General features: G+C 39.2%; 1 non-coding gene across 1 annotated transcript; it reads left to right on the forward strand.

Moving 5' to 3' along the window:
• The first annotated feature begins 3,375 nt into the window (after nucleotides 1-3,375).
• Nucleotides 3,376-3,483, forward strand: LOC148576683 (small nucleolar RNA R71). Its single transcript, XR_015904161.1, has one exon. It is a non-coding gene; the product is annotated as a small nucleolar RNA R71 (small nucleolar RNA).
• Nucleotides 3,484-4,685: the final 1,202 nt, after the last annotated feature.

Here is a 4,685-nt window from a genome sequence, read left to right on the forward strand (position 1 = left end):
GAACACAGCTTCTTTATGAGTCTTGGTCGTGGCCCTAAGCACTTTGTTTTCCAGTATTACCACCGGATACATAAATGCCACAGACACATAATTGGGTGAACCTTTTCAGATTGTGACTCAGCTTTGCTAAAGTCCCCAATTAGAGGTGTCCAGGGTTCTTAAGCACACTCTTTTTTTTTTTTTTGCTTTGGACCTTAACTTTAACCGCTCAGTCTCAAGTTTTCGCTTGACACCTACACGCCACAAGCACATGGTTAGGGACAGCTTGGTTTAGCCGCTTAGACCAGGATTTTATTCCTTTAGGCCCTCCTATCCACTGATGCTCAAAGCCTTGGGATCCTTTTTATTTGCCCTTGCCTTTTGGTTTTAAGGGTTATTGGCTTTTTCTGCTTGCTTTTTCTTTTTCTTTCTATTTTTTTTTCCTATTTTTTTTTCTGCAAGCTTTGTTCTTTGCTGCTTTTTCTTGCTTCAAGAATCATTTTTATGATTTTCAGATTATCAAATAACATGTCTCCTAGTCATCATTCTTTCAAGAGCCAACATATTTAACATTCTTAAACAACAACTTCAAAAGACATATGCACTGTTCAAGCATTCATTCAGAAAACAAGAAGCATTGTCACCACATCAATATAGTTAAGCTAAGTTCAAGGATAAATTCGAAACTCATGTACTTCTTGTTCTTTTGAATTAAAACAGTTTTTATTTTAAGAGAGGTGATGGATTCATAGGACATTCATAACTTTAAGACAGAGTTACTAACTACTAATGATCATGTAATGAAGACACAAACATAGATAAGCACATAACATAGAAAACGAAAAACAGAGAAAGTAAGAACAAGGAATGAGTCCACCTTAGTGATGTCCTTGAGCTCTTCTATGTCTCTTCCTTACCTTGGCTGCTCCTCCTTCATTGCTTTTAGATCTTCTCTGATTTCATGAAGGATGATGGAGTGCTCTTGATGTTCCACCCTTAGTTGCTTCCAATAATTGTGTGGAAAAAAAATGTATCCCCTGAGGTATCTCAGGGATCTCTTGATTTGCAGTCAAATGTTCTACCACTGAGCTATAGATCCTTTACATAATTGTTTTACCACACCAAACTTAGAATGTTGCTCGCCCTCGAGCAAAAGAAGAAGGGATAGATGAAGAAGATGTGGAAATAAAAACTAGGATTATGAGGAGGTAAGGTGGGGATCCTGTGGGGTCCACAGATCCTGAGATGATCCTGTGGTGTCCACAGATCCTGAGGTGTCAAGACATTTACATCCCTGCACCAATTTAGGCATGCAAAATGCCCTTGCACACAACTCTGGGCGTTCAGCGCCAGGTTGGTGCCCATTTTGGGCGTTCAACGCCCCTTTGCTGCCATTTCTGGCGTTGAACGCCAGAACCATGCTTGTTCTGGGCGTTCAGCGCCAGGATGCTCCTATTCTGGGCGTTCAGCGCCAGAACTATGCTCTGTTCTGGCGTTTGAACGCCAGACATATGCTCCTCCAGGGTGTGATTTTTCTTCTGCTGTTTTTTATTCCGTTTTTGATTTTTTTGTTTATTTTGTGACTCCACATGATCATGAACCTAAGAAAACATGAAAAACAATAATAATAAAGTTAGATAAATATTGGGTTGCCTCCCAACAAGCGCTTCTTTAATGTCAATAGCTTGACAGTGGGCTCTCATGGAGCCTCACAGATGTGCAGAGCTTTGTTGAGACTTTCCAACACCAAACTTAGAGTTTGGATATGGGAGTTCAACACCAAACTTAGAGTTTAGTTGTGGCCTCCCAACACCAAACTTAGAGTTTGACTGTGGGGGGCTCTGGTTGACTCTGCTTTGAGAGAAGCTTTTTCTGCTTCCTCTCCATGGTTGCAGAGGGAGATCCTTGAGTTTTGAATACAAGGGAGTTCTCATTCCATTGAAGGAATATTTCACCTCTGTCAACATCAATCACAGCTCTTGCTGTGGCCAGGAAAGGTCTTCCTAGGATGATGGATTCATCCTCTTCCTTTCCAGTATCCAGGACTATGAAATCAGTAGGTATGTAAAGGCCCTCAACCTTTACTAATACATCTTCTACTTGTCCATAGGCCTGTCTTCTTGAGCTGTCTGCCATCTCTAGTGAGATTTTAGCAGCTTGCACCCCATAGATTCCCAGTTTCTCTATTACAGAGAGGGGCATGAGGTTTATACCTGAACCAAGGTCACACAAAGCTTTAAAGATCATGGTGCCTATGGTACAAGGTAATATGAACTTTCCAGGATCCTGTCTCTTCTGAGGCAATGTCAGTTGATGCAGATCACTTAGTTCATTGATGAACAAGGGAGGTTCAACTTCCCAAGTATCAATGCCAAACAATTTGGCATTCAGCTTCATGATTGCACCAAGAAACTTGGCAGTTTGCTCTTCAGTGACATCCTCATTCTCTTCAGAAGAGGAATACTCATCAGAGCTCATGAAGGGCATAAGGAGGTTCAATGGAATCTCTATGGTCTCTAGATGAGCCTCAGAGTCCTTTGGTTCCCCAGAGGGAAGCTCCTTATTAATCACTGAACGTCCCAGGAGGTCTTCCTCTTTGGGATTCACGTCCTCTCCTCTCCTCACAGGTTCGGCCAGGGCACTTATGTCAATGGCCTTGCACTCTCCTTTTGGGTTCTCTTCTGTATTGCTTGGGAGAGTACTAGGAGGGATATCAGTAATCCTTTTACTCAGCTGGCCCACGTGTGCTTCCAGATTTCTAATGGAAGACCTTGTTTCATTCATGAAACTTACAGTGGCCTTAGATAGATCAGAGACTAGATTTGCTAAATTAGAAGCATTTTGTTCAGAGTTCTCTGTCTGTTGCTGAGTTGATGATGGAAAAGGTTTGCTATTGCTAAACCTGTTTCTTCCACCATTATTAAAGCCTTGTTGGGGCTTTTGATCCTTCCATGAGAAATTTGGATGATTTCTCCATGTTGAGTTATAGGTGTTTCCATAAGGTTCACCTAAGTAATTTACCTCTGCTATTGCAGGGTTCTCAGGATCATAAGCTTCTTCTTCAGAAGATGCCTCTTGAGTACTGTTGGATGCAGCTTGCATTCCATGCAGACTCTGAGAAATCATATTGACTTGCTGAGTCAATATTTTATTCTGAGCCAATATGGCATTCAGAGTATCAACTTCAAGAACTCCCTTCTTCATAGGCGTCCCATTACTCACAGGATTCCTTTCGGAAGTGTACATGAACTGGTTATTAGCAACCATGTCAATGAGTTCTTGAGCTTCTGTAGGTGTTTTCTTTAGGTGAATGGATCCACCTGCAGAAGTGTCCAGTGACATCTTTGATAGCTCAGATAAACCATCATAGAATATATCCAGGATGGTCCATTCTGAAAGCATGTCAGAAGGACACTTTTTGGTCAACTGTTTGTATCTTTCCCAAGCTTCATAGAGAGATTCACCTTCTTTCTGTCTGAAGGTTTGAACATCAGCTCTAAGCTTGCTCAGCTTTTGAGGAGGAAAGTACTTGGCTAAGAAAGCCGTGACCAGCTTATCCCAAGAGTTCAGGCTGTCTTTAGGTTGAGAATCCAACCATAATCTAGCTCTGTCTCTTACAGCAAAAGGGAAAAGTATGAGCCTGTAGACTTTAGGATCTACTCCATTAGTCTTAACAGTATCACATATCTGCAAGAATTCAGTTAAGAACTGAAAAGGATCTTCAGATGGAAGTCCATGAAACTTGCAGTTCTGCTGCATTAGAGAAACTAATTGAGGTTTAAGCTCAAAGTTGTTTGCTCCAATGGCAGGAATGGAGATGCTTCTTCCATGTAAATTGGAATTAGGTGCAGTGAAGTCACCAAGCATCTTCCTTATATTATTATTATTTTCGGCTGCCATCTCCTCTGCCTGTTAGAAAATTTCTGAAAGGTTATCTCTGGATTGTTGTATTTTAGCTTCTCTTAATTTTCTCTTCAGAGTCCTTTCAGGTTCTGGACCTGCTTCCACAATAATGTTCTTGTCCTTGCTCCTGCTCATATGACAAAGAAGAAGGCACAGAAAAATAATAATAATAATGGAGATCCTTTATATCACAGTATAGGGATCCTTGTGTTAGTAGAAGAAAAGAAGGGAAGAAAATCTGAACTCAGAGAGAGAGGGGGTTCGGATTTTTGGAGAGTTGAAGGAAAGATGTTAGTCTATCAATATACAAATAGAAGAAGATGAGAGGGGGAAGTGAATTTTCGAAAACAATTTTTGAAAAAGAGTTAGTGATTTTTGAAAATAGTTTTTGAAAAAGGTTAGTATTTTTTTTCGAAATTTTTTTTTTTGAAATAAAAAATAAAAATAATTAGTTAATTAAAAAGAAATTTTTGAAAAAGAGGGGAGATATTTTCGAAAATTAGAGAGAGAGAATTAGTTAGGTGGTTTTGAAAAAGTTAAGAAACAAACAAAAAGTTAGTTAGTTAGTTGAAACAAATTTTGAAAAGATAAGAAGTTAGGAAGTTAGAAAAGATATTTTGAAAAGATATTTTTGAAAAAGATAAGATATTTTCGAAAATTAGAGAGAGAGAGAGTTAGTTAGGTGGTTTTGAAAAAGTTAAGAAACAAACAAAAAGTTAGTTAGTTAGTTGAAACAAATTTTTGAAAACCAATTTTGAAAAGATAAGTAGTTAGGAGGTTAGGAAAGATATTTTTAAAAGATA

Source organism: Arachis ipaensis, chromosome B1 (genome assembly GCF_059453495.1).
Source record: "Arachis ipaensis isolate K30076 ecotype BB chromosome B1, ASM5945349v1, whole genome shotgun sequence".
NCBI classification, from domain to species: Eukaryota; Viridiplantae; Streptophyta; class Magnoliopsida; order Fabales; family Fabaceae; genus Arachis; species Arachis ipaensis.